A 25,713-nucleotide genomic window follows, 5' to 3' on the forward strand; every position below is an offset into this window, starting at 1 on the left:
ATCAGAGAGATCTACTAGGTATATATTTCCAAACCTTTTTCCACGAATAAGGTTTGTTATCATGCATGTTCTGAACTTCACAATGAGAAGGTTCAAAGATCACTCTTCTATTTTTATCACAAATCTGACTCACACTTAACAAGTTATAATGTAATCCTTCTACTAACATACATCTTCTATTGAAGGATTAGAACCTACCACACCAATACCAACGATTTACCTTTTGCTTTGTCTCCAAAGCTTACCGTACCTCCCTTTTTCTTTTCTAATCTGGTGAACTTCTTTTTGTCACCAGTCATATGCCTAGAGCAAGCGCTGTCCATGTACCACATCTCTGTTTTCAGCTCGCTCCTTAGGCACACCTGAAAAGATCAAGCAGATTTAGGTACCCAACTCATATTGGGTCCTGGAGGGTTAGTGGTAACAGGTGCACTATGATTCTTTTTTGTTGAAACTTTGATGTTCTAAAGTCACAACATTAGAAACAACATTTTTCTGATTAGAAACACGATTCAGTTTAGAAATGCTATTAGAACTTGTTTTCTTTAGAAAATGATTCTGAAATTGACTTTAGAATTCTAATCTCAGTTTTCAAGGATTCATTTTCAGAATTCAGATTTTTGCATTTTTCTTCAAGATGTGTCAGATTTTCAGAAAATCGATTATTACAACTTTTAAGATCTTTGATTTCTATAATAAGATCTTTGCATGTAACTTCTTGATAAAAAGCATCTTTTAAATGATTACTTTCAGATTTTAATTTTCTGAAATCTTTCTTTAGAACTTTATGCTTTCTAACAAGTTTTTCAAACTCATTGCAAAGATTATTGTAAGTATTTAGAAGATCACTTTCTGATTCGGGTTCAGAAATACTTACAGTGCTTTCATCATTCTCATGGATCGTTGCATTTGTTTCGTTGATTCCAGCTTTCTGTGTTGAAGTCAGAGTGCTGATTTCTTTAGATTCAGAGTCGATAGTAGCCATCAAACAGATATTAGCAATTTCTTCTTGATCATCGTGGCTTTCAGGATTAGAATCATCTGAATCACTCTAGGCAGCTACGAAAGCCTGCTTCAGCTTCTCTTTCGTTGACTTCTTTTTCAGTTTAGGACAATTAGGCTTGATATGTCCAGGTTTGTTGCATTCATAACAAACCACTTCAGAAGGTTCTTTCTTAGGCAAGTTACTATTTTAGATGGAAAGTTCTTTTTATTAAACTTTTTCTGTGGCCTTCCACCCTTTCGATAGAACTTTTTAAATCTTTTAGCAACAAGTGCTAAATCATCACTATCAAGATCAGAAGAACTTTCTTCACTAGAATCTACCCTCAAAGCCAGTCCTTTCTTTTTCTTATCTTCCGTTGTCAAGGAAGATTTCATTTCTTCTGAAACAAGAGCTCCTATAAGATAATCATAAGTGACGGGAGTCTCTTTGTAATTCATAACAGTTCCTATAGAATCCCATTTTCTAGGTAGAATTCTAAGGATTTTCTTAACAAGCTCATCTTCTGAAATTTCCTTTCCGAGAGTTCTCAAAGGATTAACTATATTGGTAAATCTAGAATTTAGTTCTGCAATAGTTTCCCTTCTTTCATACTAAACATTTCATATTCTCTCCAAAGGATATTTATTCTGGATTCTTTTACCCTGTCTGTACCCTCATAGGTACTTTAAGTTTTTCCCATACCTCTGTGCAGATTTACATCCAGACACTTTGTTGTATTCAGTTGCATCTAAAGCACAATGAAGAATATTAATGGCTTTTGCATTTACAGCAATGTCATTCCAGTCACCATCGGTATATTCTTCTTCAGTTTTTCTAACTAGCTCATCTCCTACAGTTTTCATGGGAATACGAGGACCAGTGATAACATTTCTCCACATTTATATCAACTGATTTCATGAAATTCTCCATTCTAGTTTTCCAGTAAGAGTAATTAGAGCCATTGAACAAAGGAGGTCTAGAAACAGATTGTCCTTCTAAAGAAGAAAGAGGAAGTGGGGTTGCCATGGGATCTTATCTCTTAAGCGGTTAAGCTTAGGTAAGTCAAGAGCCAAGGCTCTGATACCAGATTGTGGGTCCCGAATATGTATGGCACAACCCAAGAGGGGGGTGAATTGGGTTTTCTAAAAACTGAAATAAATTTTAGAAATTCTAAACAAGAATTAGAATTCTAAGTGCAGCGGAAAACACACAGAACTTTGTGAGAGTAGAATATGGATTAGAATCTCCTCACAATGTTCTAATTTCAGATATAGAAAGTCTGTGCAAAGTGCAGCTATTGATTAGAACAGCTTCACACTGACTTGTACAATATCAGAGCTTCTTTATGAAGGAAAGTTATCGAACTTAGAACTTCCTCATAAAGTTTGAAAACCATATAAGCTATGTGAAAGATAGTTATTAAAATTCAGAACTTCTTCACAGAGCCTTAATCAAATATTAAAGTAACTTTATGATGGAGAGTTATCAGGATTAGAACATCCTCATAAAGTAGAAAATAAAATAGAAACCCAAACAGTGAATTATACTGGAATAGAACAACAGTTAGAACATTGTATATTCACTTTATTAGAATACCAGAGTTCTAATTTAGAATAGATGAGACTTATTGCGTTTTAGAACATCTGAATTATTAACAATTTCAGCGTTTCTAAAAATTAAACAAGAGTGTAAAAGAGACAGTATCAACCAAACTTCAGAAATAAAGAGATCAACACCGAGATTATAGTGGTTCGGCACTAACTCGCCTACATCCACTCCCCAAGACGCATCTTGAGATCCTCCACTAAGTTATCTCTTTTAAAGGGTAAGAGACAAACCAACAGTACAAGGCAATAGATCAAAAACCTAGATCTACCCTTTTGTCCCACTAGATTTTCCAAAGGTTCTAGTTAACCTCAACCCTTTCTGTTTTTGGTAGAGTACAGAAAACTCGATTCAAGACATTACTATCCCACACATGGAGAAGGTCGCTTGATAACCTCTATCTCAATAGCTTCTAACCTAAGCTATTACACACAAAAGTTTAACAAATAAAGAGCCTGTCTACTATAGATTACACAATCTAAATAGACAGAAAGAAACGCCTATATAAGCACAGGAAAAACAATTTATCAGATTAGAAGATCGATTAGAACACAGAATTTTTTCAAAAGTAATTGTAAAAATTCTTTTCACTTTAAATATTGAAAACGTTAAGAGTAGAGATGAAAAGAAAATGGGGGTAGAGTAAGTTTTGAGAGATAAGGATTCGTTCAATGAGAGAGTGCTCTTAAAAAAAAACTCTTACTTCACCAAATGTTTAAGGCATGAACGTTCCTTTATATAGGAACAAAGAAGCTGTCGCCTTTTGGAAAGAGATTGAAATCAGAATATCTTCTTTCCTAATTATGAAAATCTTTGTTACCAAAAATTATTTTATCCCTTTTTGGTAAGAGAATAAAACCGATTTTCATTTCCTTTAGAAAGATTTTGACAGCGTTATTTTGGAAAGGATATTTTGCGGAAAGATTCTTACTAAAACCGAAAGAGATTCTCTTTCGTTTTTAAGGTAAGAATAATTTTAAGTATTTAGATCTTTCAAAAATATTTCCGAAAAGAGAGTGATTTGTATTACCAAAAACATTAGAGAAGAAATCTCTTTAGTTTTAGGAAAATAAATCTTTTCGATTTAAAGGAATATTTTCGAAAATAAATTATTTTGAAGAAAACTAATTTTCCGAAAAATATTTTTGAGAGAAAAAGATTTTTGTGCCATATATGGATTTTCTCTCTATCCTACAAGTTTCCTAAATCCTAGCTACTAGGTTCTTCGAAATCTTCACACTCAATGTAGGACTTGCCTTGTATGATTCTTTCCATAGAAATTCTGCATAAAATAAAATTAGCACAAATAACATAATTTTAAATTTATTCGTTTTGTATTAATCATCAAAATCCGAGATTAAAAATTGACCCTTGAGCCAACAATTATCCTTCAGAAAGAATGATGACTAGAGCTCAATATAAAAGATATTTGGTAAAGTTGCTTTCATTTCTCAAATAGAACCTAAAATTTAGAAGATGCTCAAAATGATGAAAATTGGATTCTTGCTATACAAGAAGAGCTAAATCAATCTGAGATAAATCAAGTTTGGAAACTTGTTTCTAGACATAAAAACCATTCTGTTATTGGAATAAAATGGGTGTTTAGAAATAAGCTTGATGAACAAGGTAATGTTGTGAGAAACAAAGCAAGGTTAGTGGCTCAAGGGTACAATCAAGAGGAAGGTATCAATTTTGATGAGACCTTTGCTCCAGTTGCAAGACTTGAGGCCATTAGAATGCTTTGTGCATTTGCATGTTTTAAAAACTTCATGTTATATCAAATGGATGTGAAAAGTGCTTTTCTAAATGGTTTTCTAAATGAAGAAGTGTATGTAGAACAACCTCCTGGTTTTGAAGTATATGATAAACCAAATCATGTTTACAAACTTACTAAAGCTCTTTATGGTTTGAAACAAGCTCCTAGAGGTTGGTATGAAAGATTAAGTAAGTTTTTATTAGAAAATGGTTTTTCTAAAGGAAAGGTTGATACAACACTATTTATTAAAAATAAAGCACATGATATTCTAGTTGTACAAATCTATGTTGATGACATAATCTTTGGTTCTACTAATGATCTTCTTTGTAAGGAATTTTCTAAGATTATGCATTGTGAGTTCGAAATGAGCATGATGGGAGAATTAAACTTCTTCCTTGGACTTCAAATCAAACAATGTGAAAATGGAATTTTCATAAACCAAGGTAAATATACTAGAGAATTGTTAAAATGATTCAAAATGGAGAAGGCCAAGGTATGTAGTACACCAATGAGTCCATCCTCAAAATTAGAAAAATATGAAAAAGGTATGGATGTGGACATCAAATTGTTTAGAAGTATGATTGGTTCTTTACTATATCTAACTACAAGCAGACTTGACATTCACTTTAGTGTTTGTCTATGTGTTAGATTTCAATCATGTCCCAAGAAATCTCATTTAACTGCTGTAAAAAGAATTCTAAGATATCTTTATGGAACTTCTAATCTGGGTTTGTGGTATTCTAAACACTATAAAAAAAACGCCATTTTGCGACCGACCAATCGGTCGCAAAATGGCAAATATCGGTCGCTAATTTGATGTAGCGATCGATTTGCGACCGACAATCGTCGGTCGCAAAAATACTGGTCGCAAACTAATTTTGCGACCGATGAGACAATCGGTCGCAAAATTGAATAATCAGTCGCAATTTTTGGTCGTGGTTTAATTGGAAATTCAGTCGCAAATTTGGTCGCAGAATATCGGTCGCAATTTTTTGCAATCGGTCGCAAATTATAAATTCATAATTTTACTTTTGGTATCAAATCGGTCGCAAATCGGTCGCAAAAATGAAAAAAAAATTAAATATTATTTTGAAAACAAAATTTTTCTGCACCTGTGAAAGTTGACATAAATGCATATATATCACACAACCTATTCAAGAACAGTATAAAAATGTAACTTTTATTATTCTGAACAAATTAAAATATGAAAATACAAATGAAAAAATAAAAATGTCCAAAATCAAATCTATATATGCTGCTGCTCATCTGCAGGATCCGATGTCGGATCTCCCGATGTCGGATCGCCAGGAGGAGTACTGCTGGATGTGATGTAGCGCCAGGAAGGGTGACCAAGGTATCGTCTGCAGCATCGGGATCAGGAGCCGATAGTGGCTGCTGCTGAGACGTCGAAACATGTCGGTCTGTAGCAGGCGTAGGATCAGAGGGAGAAGTACCAGCACGGTGCTCACCGGACAGCCGTATCACATGCGCTCTAAGCTCTGCAATCTGTCTCTGCTGATCAGCAAGCTGAGCCCGTATATCATCATCACAGTACGAGTCACTGTGCTCGGCTGTAGAAGCGTGAGCTGCTGAGCCAATGTAAAACTGTGATGCCTGAGACCCGATGCCGTATACCTTCCTCTTCTCTCCCCCCTACAGCCTCGAGATAAAGCGCTACCTCGTCAATTCTTGACTCAACTTCGGATTCATCGGTCTGAGAAGTAACAATACGCTCCCGAGCTGTAGTATAGTTCTCCTGAAAACAAAAAATTAATTAATCAATGCAATTGCAAGCTTTATTATATTCAACTTTGTACATCTTCGCAATGATTAGAGGGTAAATGTAAATATTATTCATTGTTACTTACATTGACGCTCAGCGCACGTCTGTCGATAAAGGTATTACGATCGTGGTCCTTCGTGTGAGTGTATGTAAACACCTCCATCGGTGTGGGCTCACGACCTAATTCTTTAGCCTATAATGAATTTTATGTATGATATATTAATTATATAGTGTCCTTTCATTAAACATAGTTTCTTGTAAAGGGACTAGTTCACTTACTAATAATCGAGCTGTCTCTATAGCAGATATAGATCCGCCTGTGTGTCGCGAAGGTCCTGCTCCATCACCGCCATCTCACTGCGCCTGTTTTGTGCAAATATCTCCCGCTTTCTCTTGAATGCAGGATCCTCCCAAGCCTTTTGCCAGCTCTCCCATATCTCCTGAGACACGCACTGCTGCTTCTTACCGCTTCTTCTCATCCTATAGGTGAAGTCAGCGTATCGATCGGCGCATATCTTCTCCCAGGCTACTTTCAGCATAGCTGTAATGGCCTCGTCCCATATGAAATGTTTCTGCAAAAAAATTAGATCATATAGCGTTTAAACACTAAGGATGTATCTTGAATTGTAAACATTGAATGATGATATAACTTAAACCAAAGAGTACCTGGAACTCCTCCCAATAAAAGTCTCTCGCCTCTTGTGGTACGGCATCCCATGTGTATCCTTCTTTATGCAGCTGTAGCTTGATTATCTTCAAAATTTGCCTCGCTGCTCGAGAAGATGGATATATGCTGAAAAAAAAAAAACAGAAGTGAAATATAATTACACGAAAGCATCACAGTTATGAATAAGTACAAAATATAATTACAAAATATGCCTGCAGAAAATTTGAATAAGTACTTACTGTCCCGCTACCAAACTGAGGGTGATACGTGGATCTGATGAAGCTGCAAAAGAAATGACAAATGTTATAAATTTTTAGATAATTAATATATAATTAAAATGACAGTTATGACATTTATGATTACCTTGCACAGTAGGTGACTGTGCAGCTGGTGGAGTCTGTACTGGTAGAAGAGGAAGGAGCAGAAGGCTGTGATGGCGCAGTACTGGATGCTGAGCAGAGGATGAAGCCCCAGACGTACCTGAAGAAGGATGTGATGGCGGCAGTTGGTCGCTGAGCAGATGACGAAGCCCCAGACGTACCTGACGAAGGACGAGGGATGACCCTCCTCGTCCACGGGCACTGCGTCCAGGGCCATGACCTCCACGCGAACCACTGCCGGACGCGTCAGAATCAAACGGTCTACCTCTAGCCATCTGTACTGCAGATATCAAACCTAGATAAAATGAATTTATACAATTATATGAATTGTAGAACATGTGGTAAATATGAGTAAAGAAAGTTAATACCATTGAAATTCTTCATTAATAATATTAATTACATATACATTTATCAATTTGTAACAGTAAAATTGCTCTAAGTTTTAAGTGTCTTGAATATCATCTGCTTCCTCCTCCTCTTCATCAGCTTCCTCTTCTTCATATTCGTCTTCTGAGGAACCCATGATGATTTGATCTTCTTCCTCTTCATCATCTGATGGTCCTATTTCAACATAAGATCGGCTTTCATCATCCAATCTATCTGTTAAATCTTCAACAACTTGCATCGGTTGCGTTTCAACCCTAACTTCTTGAAATGCCTGATACTGCGAGTGAAGAAGATTGTTTCGTTTCAAGTGCATGAACAACTGATCTAGCCTTGATTTTGCACACTGCCATCCAATCGCATCTATCTCGTTTAAACGATGGATATGGGACATAGTACACCTGTGCAGCTTGCATTGCCAAAACAAAAGGTTCATACTTTGTATATCTTCTTCTTTGATTAATATCAACCAGATTATACTTAGGATGAACCTTCGTGCCAATGTTTGGCGTAGGATCAAACCATTCACATTTGAATAAGATTGTGCACTTCATTGGTAGGCCTGGATATTCTAACTCCAAAACCTCAACCAATTTCCCATAAAAATCGTTTGACACGTCACTGTAGTTTGATCCCTTTATGCACACACCGCTGTTCATTGTCTTTCTGCTTCTCCCATAACCCTCATGTGAAACTTGTAACCGTTTACAAAGTAGCCAGAGTAGGCATTAGCAACCGGTAATGGCCCCTTTGCCAGATCCGTAATAAATCTGTTACGAATATCGCTTTCCGAGCTTCGAGCCTATGGGAAATAGTAATGACATGAGTCAAATTTAATAAATGTACATTCCGTGTGTGTACATTGAAAGTAACTTACATAATATTTGAACCATTCTGCAAATTCCGTGTCCAGCTTTGCATCAACTGCAGTATCAGTCAAATTGAGATTTTGAAGCCGCAGAAGATTGATATATTTCCTATTTATCAACGAACCATATTAGCATAAGTACGATTTAACAACGGCCCACGTCAAGTTTGAATGTTTACATTATTTATACTTACTGTACATATGGTGTGATCTCTTCGCAATTCAATAAAATATAGGTTTGAGCCGCTTGTATCTCTGCATCAGTCAATCGTCTTTTTTTTATTTACCAATCGTACGCCCAGGGTAGGTGAAAATTTTTAGATTTCCTTCAAACTCAGATTGAACGCGATCTCCTCCGTCATCGTTACGTGGCACTGTCCGATGCTTGGTGAAAACATGTTGGTCAAAGTAGTGTGAACAGAATGTGAAGCTTCTTCCACCAAATATGCATTGCAAATGGATCCCTCGACCTTTGCCTTATTGCGCACATTCTTTTTAATTTTCTGTAGGTGTCTGTGATTGTACAATGCCAATATGTAAGTATAAGTCAAAAAAATGATGTAATCATTAGAATGAGATGTTAGTGAATCACCTCTCAAATGGATACATCCATCGATATTGTACCGGTCCTGCTAAACGACATTCATAGGGCAAATGAACCGGCAGATGTTCCATAGAATCAAAGAAGCCGGGTGGAAAAATTCGCTCCAACTTGCACATCACTACTGGGATTTCTCGCGCTAATTGGTCCATATCATCGCATCGGATAATAGTCATCATCAATTCCTTGAAAAAGAGACTCAATTCTGTCATTGCTTCCCAAATTTTTCCTGGTAATAATTCCCGGAATGCCACAGGGATCAATCTTTGCATGAAAACATGGCAGTCATGGCTTTTCATGCCAAACAATCTGTACTTCCTCATGTCCAAATCTACCCATATTTGAACAGTAGCCATCTGGAAACCTTAATGATCGTAACCATTCGCACAATAATTGCCTTTGGGGTTTATCTAAACAATAACATGCCTTCGAAAACTTAGCAGTAAGTACAGATTGCTCGAGTTCTGGTCGACGACAAATTTCCTTCATGTCTGCTCTCGCTTTTGCATTATCCTTGGTTTTCCCTTCAATGTTCATGACAGTGTTGAACAGAAGATGCTTCGCTTTTTCCACCCACTATTCCTGCCAATTCTTGTATATACCTCATCTGCACCTAACTTTGTAACTTTCATAAGCCCCAGATCTTCAATTTCTTGTAATATTTTGTGCTCCAGACTTCACAGGTGGAGGGGGTTCAACAATAGTCATGTTCTTTCTAAAGCATTGGCGATTTTTGCTCCAAGGGTGAGATTCTGGTAAGAATTTGCGATGACAATCAAACCAACATTGTTTACCTCCATTCTTTAGTGTAAATGCATTAGTGTTTTCCATGCAGTGAGGACAAGCCAATTTGCCAGCCGTACTCCACCCAGATAACATTCCAAAAGCTGAAAAATCACTGATGGTCCAAAGCAAAGCAGCTCGCATTATGAAATTCTGATTGGTCGAAACATCGAATGTTTCAACCCCATATTCCCATAAATAATTAAGTTCATCAATCAAAGGCTGCAGAAACACATCAATTTTCTGTTTTGGATTAGTAGGCCCAGGAACAATAACACACAAAAACATATATTCATCTTTCATACACATTGACGGTGGTAGATTATACGGTGTCACAATGACAGGCCATGATGAATATTGCTGTCCTGATTGGCCAAACGGCTGAAACCCATCAGTACAAAGCCCCAATCTCATGTTTCTCATATCAGCAGCAAACACAGGATGAATGTTATCAAAATGTTTCCACGCTTCAGAGTCTGACGGATGAGTCATTATACCATCCTCATATTCATGCAAAGCATGCCATGTCATGTGTTCAGCTGTCGCCTTAGATGCATATAACCTTTGAAGGTGAGGAATAAGAGGGAAATAATACATCTTCTTGAAAGCTTTCTCTTTTTGTTCTCTACCAGTCCCTTGACCCCGCCGTTGATATCTTGGAAGATTACAAAACTTGCATTCTCTGAATTCCGAGTCAACACCCAGAATATCATACAATTATTACGACAGCAATCAATCTTTTCTACCGGTAGTCTCAACCCCCGAACTAATTTTTTTGTCCGATAAAAATTATCAACCATTGAATGGCCTTCAGGCAACATTTCTTTTGCTAACTACACAAAATCATCGTAACACCTTTCTGAAAAATGGTGCTCCGCTTTCATGTGTAGTAATCGTGCAACAACAGACAGAACTGAATGATTCTTGCATCCAGGCCACAGTTCACTGTTAGCTGCACTTAGCATGTCAAACAATTGTTGTGCTGCTACGTTTGGCGATTCCTCCATATTATTCCATTCACATTGTACTCTACTCGCATCGATTACCATATCATTGCATTGATTACCATACAGAAATTGATAAGGCTGAACTTCTAAACTTACCGGAATGGAGTGGCCTGACCTACTGGCAACTCGAGCTTCACCATGATGTATCCATTCGTAATAATTTTCCACGAACCCATGTTTGCACAAATGAAGTTTCACTGTATCGATGTCTAAGAAGGCTCGATTTCGACACTTCTTGTGATTACATGGACACCTCAACTTATTACCATCCATAAAACTGGGATTACCAACTGCAAACTGTATAAACGCCTCCAATCCTTGCAGGAACTCTTGTCTTAATATCCCATTGACCTCGAACCTCCAGTACATCCAATCTCGATTATTTGCATTTTTTTTTACCTAATTAACAATGTGTTTATAAAGGGCCGTGTCATGTAATTGCATTAGTCTAAACCATCCTTAAAACATGCACCTAATGTAATGTTCAATTTACAACACTTATAAGTAACTAAGGTTATTTCTATAATAAGGGTAACTATATATAAATGTAAAATCACTAAGTTCATTTATTGAATACAAAGACTACTGTAATAAAGGTAAGTATACTATTCTACATATTGAATTTTTGGGAAAAAAATTCGGCAGCATTTCGGCACAACACAATCAATTCTCAAATACAAAAACAAATCAATAAACACTTCTATATCATACCAACATTCTCCAAAGGCAATATGGCCACTACTAGGCCTCCAATCCAAACTCATCATTCATTTAAGTCAAAAACATATTTAAGAAAAATAACGACAATAATAAAAATAAAGAAAAACACAGCCAAAACTTCTCAAGAAAGAGTTGCCAATAATTAAGAACATGTAATAACCTAAACACACAAAATTATTTATATACATTCCAATTATTCTTCAAAAAAAAAAAATTGGAGCAATTAGTTTTTGTACTTGTTATTATTTTTGTTCAGTACTTTCACAGAATTAGTTTTTATGCATCAACTACGTATACGCTAATCTTAAGATATTTACAATTAGTTTTTGTAGTTTGGAGCATATATTGAAAACTGAAAACTCTTAAGTACACATCGCATTTGCATATTTCTTTTATTTCTTTTTCGATTAACTTGAATAAAATGTAAAATATTATAATAAAAAGAAAATTGCTTTCATTTTCATCACATAATATTTATATTCTGTATATTTGAAATGACACTTGCTTTGAAACTTTGAAACTTTTTCGAAGTGGTTGCAGACTTTGAAATGGTCTACTAAAGTAGCTATCAAAGTTTGATTAAATTTTTTTAATAATTTAATTATTTCGGTTCAATTTTAAACTTTGATGAATTTGTGAAAGGTATTTTATAAGTTATTAAAAAAAGATCACTTATTAGATTTGAGAAATTTTGATGGATAAAATGAGTTTATTTTTTTATACATTCAACAATTTTTTTAGTAACTAAATGTTGAAATAAGAAAAACTACTAAATGTTAATTTCACATTTTTCATTAAAAGTCCTAACAAAAAATATATATAATAAATCAACCACAATATTTAGAACCTTTAAAATATTGTTTTTCTCTCCTAATAACAACTGTAAAAATCATTCTACTATATATTTACAATAGTTTTATATGTATTGATTACTAGATTTTATATTAATAAAATAGAACTTTAAAGCAAAAAGAAAATGCAATTTTTAATGAATAAAATATTTTTTAGAAAAGATAAATAAAAATAGAGATTGAATAAGCAAAAAAATTTGGCGTTCTCACTAATCACATTCAATTTTGTTGCTAAATTTCATTATCATCCATCGGTAAAATTGCAGAAATTAATGTAATTTGAAAATTAAAATTTTTATCGCTCGATATCACTCGAATGTATCTCCAAATGTCGTTCTTCCTAAATATTAATGGCGCGTTCTATTTTATTCGATTCAATTTAGTCAAAGGAGAAAATGAGAGGGATCGAGGGCGGGGAGAGGAAGGGGGAGGAAGGGAGAGAGAAACAAGGGGGAAAGGGGGGGGCGGGGGGGAAAGAAAAGAGGGAACAAGAGAGAAGGACGGCGGGGGGGGGACGGAAACGCGCAAGGGGGAAGGGAGGGAAGGGGCAGAGAGAGAGGGGAAAGGAAAAGAAAAAAAGAACAACAACAACAGGAACAAGAAGACGAAGAAGAAGAAGAACAAGGACAGGCAGAAGAAGAAGAAGAAGAACAACAACAACAGGAACAAGAAGACCAAGAAAAGAAGAACAACAACAAGAACAGAACAAAAACTAAGAATAATAATAATAAGAACAATCACAATAATAATATAATAACATTAAGAATAATAATATTAATAACAACAACAAAATAATAATAATAATACTAATCATAATAATAACAACAACAATAACAATAACAATAACAATAATACTAATAATAATAATAATAATAACAATCACAAAATAATAATAATAACATTAATAATAATAAATAACAACAACAACAACAACAACAACAAAATAATAATAATAATAATATAATAATATAATAATAATAATAATAATAATAATAAGAACAGTAGTAATAATAATAATAATAACAATAATAATAATAATAATAACAATCACAATAATAATAATAATAATAATATTAATAATATTAGTAATAATAACAACAACAATAATACAAATAATTTAATAATAATAAGAACAGTAATAATAATAATAATAATAATATAATAATAATAATACCCTAAAAAAATTCTAATCGCAACTCTATATACAAAATCAACTATAACTAAATACAATAAAAACAAATAAAATCGAAAAAAAAAAAAATTGGAAAAATTAATCGCAAAATAAAACTAACCTCAGATTTTCGCAACAGGCTGACCGGAGTGCAAAGCGAGCGGGGCTGCCGGCGTTAGGCGGGCTGGAACGGTGTCAGGAGGGGCCGGAGTGGCGCTGCGGACGGAGGAGAGGAGAGGAGAAGGAGAAGAGAGAAAGAAGAGAAAGAAAAAAGAGAGGGCCCGACGCTTAAAGCCCTAAATTTTGCGACCGACATATCGGTCGCAAATGTTATAACTATCGGTCGCAATTTTTAATGAGCCGACGTCGTTTGACTAGGCTCAAAATTTGCGACCGATTTGCGACTAACTATATCGATCGCAAAAAATCGGTCGCAATGTAGTCTCCAATCGGTCTCAGAACTTTGGCCCATTTTTTACGTGCGAAGTTTTGCGACAGAAGAACATTTAGTCACAAATCGGTCGCAAATCCGTAGTACAGAGGTCGCAAATCATTAACCATTCTCGCGGGAACTTTCAGCTCCAAATTTTGCGACCGGTGGCTTATAAGTCGCAAATCGGTCTCAAAATTGCGACCGAATTAAGTCGGTCGCAAAAATCGGTCGCAATTGTGCGTTTTTTTTGTAGTGAAGAAAAAAAGATGGGTCAATTGACGCCTCTTTTAATCAACTGCATCTCTGGCCAGTGGTTGATAATCATACTAATATTAGTTCATAAATAAGTGAAATAATATGATCATTCTCAAAGTAAGATAAAACTTGTTTATACTCGGTGTATTAGATCACTCGTGCACTAAACCAATTAAGAAAAAGATTTTTATAATAATTATTACTATTTTATCTTCTCTTTTTTTCCAAGTAAATAATAAAAAATACCTTCGTCTGAACCAAAAAGTGTTTTTGATTGATTAAGTATATGAGATGGATCCCTACATGTGTAAATAAGTCTTTCACTCAAAGTTTGTAAAAAACATTTGCATTTAAAATTTGATTCTCATAACCATCATCTAGTGCTATAACAGTATCAATAAACTATACAAAATTCTAAGCTTAATTAAATTTAGTCTGATTGGTTTTCTCACTTTCTATAAAATACAAAAGGTGAGAGATTACGAGCTCGAGTCCTGCTATGTTATACAGTTTCAAGCAAAATGGAAGAAAACAAAGCTATTGCAACTTTTAAATGGCTCACACATGATGTAAACTTACTACAATAGAAAGAACAAAATACAAAGAAATTGAGTATTAAAAGAAAAAAAAATGGCCATTGTATATGTCTAAGAGAATGAAAACATATAAATAAGAAAAATAGAAAGTCTAACAATTTTAATTAATTATTAACCTGAAATGTTTTATGGAATTTTAAAATTTTAGTAATAATCTAGTCAAATTTTAGATATTTTTAGCATTCTTCAAATAAAAGTGGAGCATCAAAATTAAAATTCATGGAATATTGAATTAATTTATAAATATTTTTATGATATAGTTTATATTTGAATAACTTAAATTTATGTCAAAATCACACCTTTTAATTTGGAATATATTATTAAAGATTAATCATCAAAATTTACTTATTTCTTTCCAAATTAATTTTTTAAAATTAGGTTTTGTACTCAGTTCAACCCATATATCCAGCTAGCAATTTTATTCCAATAATATAACTTCAAAAGCAAACAAATTAATATCCCGTGCGGCTATAATTCCTATAAATTTTCTTTACAAGACTTGAGAGTGGAAACTGTAGAGATGAAAGTTACATTCAGGGTAGAATGATTGTAGTGACGTGGAAAGATTCAGTTCGATTTTTGCAGAGTCTATTCGATAAAGTTAGCTATTTTAAATGATAGTAGCTCTCAACTGTTTAACTAATATATCCCCCAAACTCTAAATACTATTACAATTGTTAGTTTATCGAACATGATAAATAATAGAACTAGCGTTTTGATTTATCAAAACGTAAAAGTTATATGAAAAACCGTTGCTGAACGGAGTTTTAATGTTCGTGGCAAAGAAAAGAACAAATGAATGTTACCCGCAACTCTTGCTTATCGACTATTGGTCGAAATTTTCTTGCATTCAAGGAAAAAAAACTTGAATTTGAATTTTGAACGGGCATTATAGGACAACCGTCGTTCCAAACAAGGGTGGAGGAGACATAATTAATCAATGTCATGTCTACCTACAGGAATACTTGCAAGCCCAAACAATAGCAAGTTGCCGCATAAAATTTCTACCTATCCTACATTTCTCTCTTTCGGAGATTTATATATATACAGCTCTTTGAAAATGAACTACTTCCATATCATATTTTAATGTTTACATACTCATTGTAAATAAATTCGTAAAATCAAAATTCATATCATATCAAAATTGTAGCATTAAATTTATTTTTTTTAGCAATCATAGCCACTGTCTAGGAATCGTTAGAATCTCAATGTGGTTATTAGTGGACCTACATGTCATTATGTCAAAATAGCTTAATGTCAAATATCAACCTATTAGATGAAACCACATCATATACTATTTCTTAACTATCCAACAATAATTTTAATACGATTTTTAAATTATTCAGCTCAATAAGCTATTTATTCAGATTCAATTTTTATAATTCAGCACAAGTACATTACGTTAAAAATAACTTGTAATTAGGGAAATATCGTTGGCACCACATTTAAGTTTGTCCTAATGCTATTGATTAATCCTATTTTATCTGAATTTCTTGAAGAAAACCATTAATTAGCTTTGAAGTTTGTCCTAATGGCATTGAGTTAGCTTTCATAAATTGGAAGGAAGGAAAAAAGCCAAACGAGATAATATCTAAGTAGAAGATCGAATCTCTCTAGGTAACCTCTTCTAGCTAGTTAATTTTTTTTCATTTTTAATTGTTTTATTTAACTATGTCCTCGTAATATTCCATAAACCTGGTAATTTTTTAACTAATTATATTCCAAAAACCGAAAATATTATATTAGAAAAATTAAAAAAAACTATTAATGTCTTGAATAATTTTTTTTTTTTTTTTTTTTGAGGATGTCTTAACTAATCTTGAATGTAAATCATATATGTTTAATTAACACATGCTTCAAATTTAATAAGTTAAATTTAGTAAGTAAAATATTAGTGCAGTATAAAGCAATTATAACAAAATTCTAATTAGTTTGTGAAAACATACCAATGCTAAGCAATTATAATAATTTTTTAAAAGTATTATTTAGCTATTTTGAAAATGACAAAAATCTACTAAGGCATGTTCGATAATACTAGCTATTTTAATAGATGTTAATTATTTTAATGTGCTGTTACATATTTTACTAAAGTTATTGTTAGATATTAGCTTTTAGCTGGTAGGCTTCTAACTATATAACGGTTTAAATTAGAATTACTCGGTAAAAATAGTTGTTTAATTAGTTAATTAACTTAAAATGACTAAAAAAGACATTAGATGTTTAATTAATTGAATAGGAGGAAAAAAATGGATATGATTATCAAAAAATTTAATTAATCTTAATGAAACGCTAAATATTAAGATATTTAACGTTTGATAAAAAATTTCATCAATCTCTAAAAGCTATTATAAATATTATATTACCGAACGATATAATTAATAAAATTAATTTTTACCTGGAAAAAACATAAAGTTAGCTCAAAGATTGTTATCCAACATGCCTAAATCTACTTATTAATAGTTTTCGAAGAAATAAAAAAGAGACAAGAATGAAAAAATTATTAGAGAATCTCATTTTTATAAGCAAGAAGTATTTTATTTTAAAAAAGAGGATTGGAACATGGAAATGTGCAATTGTATATTATTTTAGTGATCTAGTATGTGATTGGCTTCCTTTCAAAAAAAAAAAATGTGATTGATTTATTTATTATGAAATTGGAAAATATTCAGATACTATGTTCCACATGCAATTAAGCACATACGTAGTTATATGAGACAAATTACAAAAAGTTAATTTACAAGAAAAGATTGCATAAATTTAGACAAAAATCATATTTATATCCTAAGCTAATTCCCATCAGAAAATAGCTTAATCCGCCCATTTTAATGTCAATTAGCTCTTCTAGGTATTATTATGTTTCTGATAATGACGTTGCTACCTTTACCTGTTTATTCATTTTTGCAAAAGAATAAGAATAATAACAATAATATGAAAATAAAACACTAAAGTCAGAAACAAGTTCGTATATAAAAATGAGACAGATACAGAGAATTTTGATATTAATTCCATTGATTCTGTGATTCATGGAGAAGGGAAAAATGTCTTTTGCTTATAGTTATTTCTTCCTCTTATTAGTAACTATTTCTATTGTAGCAGTGGAGGCCAATCCACCACCAATTTTTATATTTGGTGATTCTACATTTGATGTTGGGACCAACAATTTCTTGAATGGAACGATTGCACTTGCCAATTTCCCTTATAATGGGATTGATTATCCTAACTCAGTTCCTACAGGGAGGTTCAGCAATGGGTATAACCTTGCCGATCGACTTGGTACGTATTTGTCTAAAGGGTGTGTCCTGATCCTGTCTCATGCATGTGTTCAACGTTCTTTTTTAAAGTAGAAAAAAAAAAAAAAAAAAACTATAATCGACATATCCATCTTAATTTAGCATTCCAAGCTTTATGAAAATAGTAATCAGTGAAGATTTAATTCATCTGAAGAACTGTATTAAATTTATGTTATTGTATAGAAAATGATGAACATTGATTGATAATTTCTGCTTGTAATTTTATTTTAGCGATGCTATTCGGATACGAGGGAAGTCCACCATTTATCTTTCTCTTGTCAACAATATGTCGATTTCCAAGGAGGAAATACTGAAAGGAGTTAACTTTGCTTCTGGAGGATCTGGAATTCTTGATCAAACTGGAAGCAAATTGTGGGTGAGTATTTATATAAAATTAACGATTAATAATCTTGATTCTTGGTTGTTGGATTTTGTTCTAAAATTCAAAAAATGTAGCACGGAGTTGTATCATTGAGAGATCAGATTCAGCAATTCGGACTGATCCGTGAAAATATTTCCGAGATGAAGGGTGCTGATGAAACTGCTAAGAATCTTTCCAACTCTTTGTTCATACTCAGTGTTGGTTCAAATGACATCCTCGATCCCGTTCGTTTAGGAATCAACGTAACCAAAGAACAATTGATGACAAATCTCCAGTCAGCTTACTACCAACATCTAAAGGTATATATAAACCGTATAGCTAGCAGATAAATCCCTTGTTCGATTCGATTAAAACCCATTATTTATAAATTTGTCAAATAATAAGATCCATTTGAATTCAGTTTAAGGATAAGATTTCTCGTTTTCATTAAAATGGCAGGATTTATACAATCTGGGAGCTAGGAAATTTGGTATTTTAGTTGCTGCACCACTTGGCTGCTGTCCTTTTTCGCGTGCTTTGAACAAGAGTTTGGGTGGCAATGGTGGTTGTTTGAGAACAGTAAATGAATTTGCTCGACGTTTTTACCACATTGTTTACGCTGTTTTACAAAGAATGACATCTGAATTTCCAGAAATGAAGTATTCACTTGGAAATATGTACAATATGACTAACTTTGTCATGAAGAATCCTCGTTCCTTTGGTAAGTGTACAGTTTAAGGATTATTATTATGTTCAATTTATTTCTTTAAATTGATTGTGTATACTATAACGAGGGATCTTAATAATTTAAGCTACTCTATGAACTTTGCATAGCTTCGTTCCGAAAAAGCTCATTTGACAAGTTTAACAAGTCGAGTTCAAGTCTTATACAGTTCATTTAATAAATGAACCAAGCTCGAGCCCAAATTTAATTGGAGCATATAAATGAGTCGCAAAAAAAAAAAAAAAAAAAAAAAATTTAACTAACAAGTTGAATTGAGCCGAGCTCTCTATTTATACTAAACTTGATTCAACTTGATTTGTTTACAGCCTAATTATAACTAATTACGGAGACATATTGTAATAAATATTAGATTTACTCTACAATTACTTAGTAAATAGTCACGTTTTGTTGCTTACCCACTTTATAATATCGATTAGACTTGCCTAAACTCATCTATAGATCTAGCTATGGTTCAAACTAATGAAAATTGAAGTTTTTTAAAAATTTGTTCTCTTTTCTTAAGTGAATTGTCAAAAATACTCTTGGTTTTAATAAAATTTATTTTTCATAGATTTGGTCTATAAACTCGATTTAAGCAAGTCAATTCTAACAGTTACTAACACAACCATCACTTTTTAATGTCTTAGGTTTCAAGGAAACAAAGGAAGCATGCTGTGGATCCGGAGATTACAATGGCGTAGGGTTCTGCAATGAAGCACAAAGTCCTAACCTTTGTAAGAATCGTAAAGAGTACTTATTTTGGGACTTATATCATCCTTCTGAGGCCGCAACCAACCTATCAGCCCTAGCTCTTTATTATGGAGACAGTCCATTCGTGAAACCAATCAACCTTCGCCAACTGGCAGAGATTCAAATCTAACTTATATTACCACTGTGGTTCAGTATATAATAATGTCTTATATATACTCTAATCCAGTAATTTATCAATTCAATAATGTTATTTTCGAGTTAAAATTATAAGAGTATTTGTTTTGCCTGTATTTTGGTTCTTTTTTGTTCGGTTTTCTCTATAGTTTAATTAATGTTGTCATTGCACACTAAGGCATATAGTCTAATGATCAGTGCATTGCGATCGAGCAATAGATCGAGATTCAAATTTCCCTTTTTCAATATTTAAAAAAATAATTAATGTTTTCGTACATCAAATGATATAGATTTGAAATTATAAACCACTAAAAGTAACCTAATATTCCATTTCAGGATATATATGATTAATTGAATTAAACAGGATTAACAGATATATATCCGAATCCAATAGACCTCATTTCCAATACTTGTTGGTATTTCAATAAGCATATTTAATGAACAAATATTTATTGATATTCTTTTATTTTCACAAATTTTTTCTTTTTTACAATTGTCAAAAATGAGGAATTGAAACCAATTTCTATACACCTAGTTGGTTTCGATTATAGTGTAAAATTAAAAATTATTCGATAATTTAGTTTCAGTTTCGACTGATTCAGTTTCAATTTAAAACCAAACTATAGTCATGCCTAGGTTTACTGGGAGGGTTTTTATGGATAGATATACTCTAGTTTAATGATAGCTAATTATTTCATGAAAATAGGTCTAATTCCTTTTCATACTAATTCATGTATATTACATATATGAGTAGCGTTATTTCGAAGCATTTTGTTAATTCAGATAAAGAAATACTATCTCCGTTCCATTTTATTTATATGGTTTGATAAAACACGCATATTAAAAATTTAGTCACAAAAACTATTTTATCATTTAAACCTAAACTATTTTATCATTTAACCTTAACTGATTAAATATATTAATAAAAGTCTCTCATTTAATAAAGTATCATAGGTTATCATGAGAAAAATAATGGTTTACATGTCTAAATTTAAAAATTTTGCAAACATTTTGAGACGATAAAAAAATTAACAAAAAACGAAAAAGAATAGAAGGAGTAGTAAATATTGTCCTAATTGAGAATTAACATTTGGATTTTAGGACCATACAAATTTTAAAAAACTTTCAGCTGTTTCTTCGCATTGCTTCCGCATCTACTCCTTTAGCTTGCTCAATTCCTCGTCCAGAATATCCTTGCAGAGAATCAACGTTGATTCATGAAGTTCGACTGCTCCTTTCGGTCAAAGTTATTAATACTTGCTCTAACATTAACAAACAAGCTCTGAAAATAATGCTACCCATAATAAATATAGTTAAATAATAATTCTTTGCTAATTTTTTTTTTATATATATATACCAATTTAAAAACATAAATGAGCCATGATTTTAATTTGTTGCTTATTCCCAAATTTGACTAACATGTTTGCTAACAAAAATAAAAATTTAACTGTGGTTGGATTAGCGGAAGTAGAATTCATCCTTTGAGGAACCTTTTTTTTAAAAAAACAAATTATAATTTATGATAAGCCAAAAGAAAAATTAGTTTATTTTATGGACAAAGGACATCACAGAAATTTTTTCTTGTATTCTGCATAGGGCTGTGCAATTTGGATTCCGGTACGGTTCTTAAGAAGAATCAGAACCGAACCAAAAATTCAGTTCTTTCATTTTTAGGAACCGAAAATGAACCGAACTAAATTCAGAAGAAGAAGGACCAAAATTATTTAAGAAAATTGATTTTTCCCATGTTTTTTACCATTGTCTTTTTATTTTTAGGAAAATGGTTTGGCACTCTTGGAAAAAATCAATGAACAAGAACATATTTGTTTGATTAATATGTAAATATTATCAGTAGGGCAAACATCCGCCCTGTCAATGATGTAGTTGTCTTATATCATAATCGATTAGCACCCAGCTATTCAATTTTATAACATAAATGAAACAACAAGAAAAATGCCTTGAAACAATGCTTAACTCATTCATCCTAGTTGATGATGTTGAATTTTTGGTAAAAAAAGTCACATTGATGCTAATGTTGATTGACGTGAGTGATTGAGTCTCCTTCTCTCTTAATCAAAGTATCGAGCTTGAATATTTGGGTACGAAAATTGTTATATTTAGAAGATCACTTCTTCAATGGACCCTGCAGTACTCGAGCCGGATATAGTCGAAATTCAGTGATAATGTCGATCTTGCTCATATATATAGAAGATTCTTAGAATTAAGCTAGATCCATTAGCTGACAATTGTTAACTGTTAAAATATGTAATGATCATTAAGAATATACTTTTTTAATATATTATGAAGTAATATGTATTTTAAAAAATTTTAAGATGGATATTTTATTTTTATTTTTATCTATATAAAAATAAAAAATACTGATTAATTTCTTTAAATAATATTAATTTCAATTTATTATTTTTAAATAACTATAAATAAAATAAATAAAAATATTACTTTGAAAAAATTAAACTAAAGCTAGAATTGCAACGAAAAATTAGTTAAAAAGAAAAAAACAATTGAATATGGCAACATGCAATTGGGTTTTTTAGTGATAAACTATGCTATTATTATATTCATAAAATGGCAAACAATGGGCTGTAACTTTAGTGGGTGCGTCCAAAATATGCGGAAATTATTGCAAGAACATATAAATAGCTGCTGTAGTTCATTCAGACAATAACATATGGTTATTTTACAAATAAGGTTTCATATATTTGGCCAAAAATTATACTTATATCCTAAGATAAAATTTGCGAATGAGCAAATAGTTTAATCCGCCCATATATAATGTTAATTAGCTCTTCTATGTATTATTATGTTCTGATAATGACACTGATGTCCTTACCTGTTCATTCATTTTTGGAATATATGACAAAAATAAAATAAAAATAATGATAATAAAGACAGAGCCAAGTTCATATATATATAGAAGAAATACAGAGAAAATTTTAGTAGTAAACAATAATTATTTTCTTCGATTCATTTCATGGCAAAGGGAAAACTGTTTTAGCTACAATTATTTTCTGCTCTTGTTAGTAAGTCTTTCCATTGCAGAAGTGGATGCCAAGCCAGCAGCAATTTTCATATTTGGTGATTCTACATTTGATGTTGGGACTAACAATTTTCTGAATGGAACGACTGCACTTGCCAATTTCCCTTATAATGGGATTGATTTTCCTGACTCAATTCCTACAGGGAGGTTCAGTAATGGTTATAACCTTGCTGATCGACTTGGTACGTATTTCATTTCCGAGTGATTGTCTCGGGTTATTAACGATTGACTGAGCGTTATTGAATCTTCTGAGGTTGTAACGCTCGGTCTTCTATATATTTATTATGTCTTTCAACGTTTTTTACTGTCATTTACATCTTAACTCTTTTACAGATATGTTCTTAATATATTTATTAGGCTATCAGTACGTATAACAAACATGTATGGATCTCAATTCTAGCATTAATTCCAAGCTCCATGGAAGTAGTAATTACTGAGGATATGATACTTAATTCATCTTAAAGAAATGTAATAAGTCATCTTATATGCCAAAATAGTTTACTGATAATTCTTGCTTGTCAACTTTTGTTTCAGCAATGCTGTTTGGATATGAAAGGAGCCCGCTACCTTATCTTTATCTTGTCAACAATATGTCGATTTTCAGAGAGGAAATACTGAAAGGAGTGAACTTTGCATCTGGAGGATCTGGAATTCTTGATCAAACTGGAAAAATATTATGGGTGAGTTTTATATAAAATGCTATTCTGAAGTGTTAATTAAGTAGTTAATTAGCAATCTCAACCGAGGTTTCATCCGGTAATGAATTTACTGTTCAGTGTTAATTAAGTAGTTTTTGTTTCTTTATATAGTTTTGGTCGGAGCATAATTAAAAACTAATAATCTTGATTCTTGATTGTCGGATTTTGTTCTAAAATTCAAAATATACAGCATGGAGTCGTACCATTGAGAGATCAGATTCAGCAATTTGCATTAGTCCGTGAAAATATTACTGAGATGAAGGGTGCTGATGAAACTGCTAAGAATCTTTCCAACTCTTTGTTCATATTCAGTGTTGGTTCAAACGACATTCTTGATACCCTTCGTTTAGGAGCCAATATAACCAAAGAACAATTGATGGCCACTCTCCGGTCAGCTTACTACCAACATCTAAAGGTATATATAAATCCAATAGCTACCAGATAAATTTCCTTGTTTGATTCTATTAAAATCCGTTACTATAAATTTCTCAAATAAGATCCATCGCAATTCGGTTCAAGAATAAGATTTCTTGTGTTGATTAAAATGGCAGAACTTATACAACATGGGAGCTAGGAAATTTGGCATAATAGGTGCTGCACCAATTGGCTGCTGTCCTTTTTCGCGTGCTATGAACAAGAGTTTGGGTGGTAACGGTGGTTGCTTGAAAGCACCAAATGAATTTGCTCGACGTTTCTACTTCGTTGTTCGCTCTCCTTACAAAGATTGACATCTGAATTTCCAGAAATGAAGTATTCACTTGGAAATGTGTACAATATGACCAGCTATATCTTGAAGAATCATCGCACATATGGTATGTGTGCAGTTCAAGAATTATCACAATTAAGTAATTATATTTCTATGAATTGGTCATTTTAACACATACTATAACTAGGTTTATAAATAAGTCAAAGCAGCTCAATATCTCTTTGACATTCTGGTTTTGAAAAAAAAGTTTATTCAATAAGTTTAACGAGGTGAGTTCCAGCCTACTTATTGAATTCATTTGATAAAGGAGTCAAGCTCGAATTTGAATATATAAATGAACCACAATTTTTTAAACTAACGAGCTGAGTTTAAACTTTATTTTTAAGCTTGAACGGGACTTGATTTTTCAATAAAATTACTAATAAAATCTTCACTTTTTGAATACCCTAGGTTTCGAGGAAATAAAGGAAGCTTGCTGTGGGTCGGGAGATTACAATGGAGTAGGGTATTGCAACAAAACAGAAAACCCTAACCTTTGTCAGAATCGGAAGGAGTATTTATTTTGGGACTTGTATCATCCATCAGAAGCTGCAACCAATCTAACAGCCCTAACCCTCTATTATGGAGGCACTGACTTTGTGAAACCAATCAACTTTGGTCAGCTGGCAGAGATTCAACTCTAATAGGATAATTAAAAAATAAATAAAACAATATATATATATATATATATATATACACACACACACACACACAGCATTTTGGTTTTGTAATAATGTTGAATCCAGCAATTAATGAATTCAATAATGATATTGTCTCATTAGAATAAAGAGGGTATCTTTGTTTTGTTTGTATTTTTGGTTTTATTTTGTTTGTTTTATATAACTATGACTATGTTATTTCAGTGATTAAGTTTATGCCCTTTAAACTTTTCTGGAGTTCAATTATAATCTTACACTTTTATATTTTAATAATAACTATTTACATCACAGAAATAAAATAATTTGACACATATTACATTTTAATGAGAGGTATATTTGTTGCTCAAATGTAAAATTATAGGATTATGATGGATTACCCCTAAAATTTAGGGCGCTAGCTACAAAAATAATCACCGAAAATATATAGTGAAATTTATACATTGGGCCAATG

At 32.5% G+C, this 25,713-nt stretch overlaps 1 pseudogene; it reads left to right on the forward strand.

Annotated features, from left to right (window-relative positions):
- The first annotated feature begins 17,868 nt into the window (after window positions 1–17,868).
- LOC149491911 (GDSL esterase/lipase At4g28780-like) lies at window positions 17,869–25,247 on the forward strand (annotated as a pseudogene).
- The last annotated feature ends 466 nt before the right edge of the window (window positions 25,248–25,713 follow it).

This window comes from Jatropha curcas, unplaced genomic scaffold (genome assembly GCF_041381405.1).
Source record: "Jatropha curcas cultivar XTBG-Jc1 unplaced genomic scaffold, XTBG_Jcur_1.0 HiC_scaffold_244_pilon, whole genome shotgun sequence".
NCBI lineage: Eukaryota > Viridiplantae > Streptophyta > Magnoliopsida > Malpighiales > Euphorbiaceae > Jatropha > Jatropha curcas.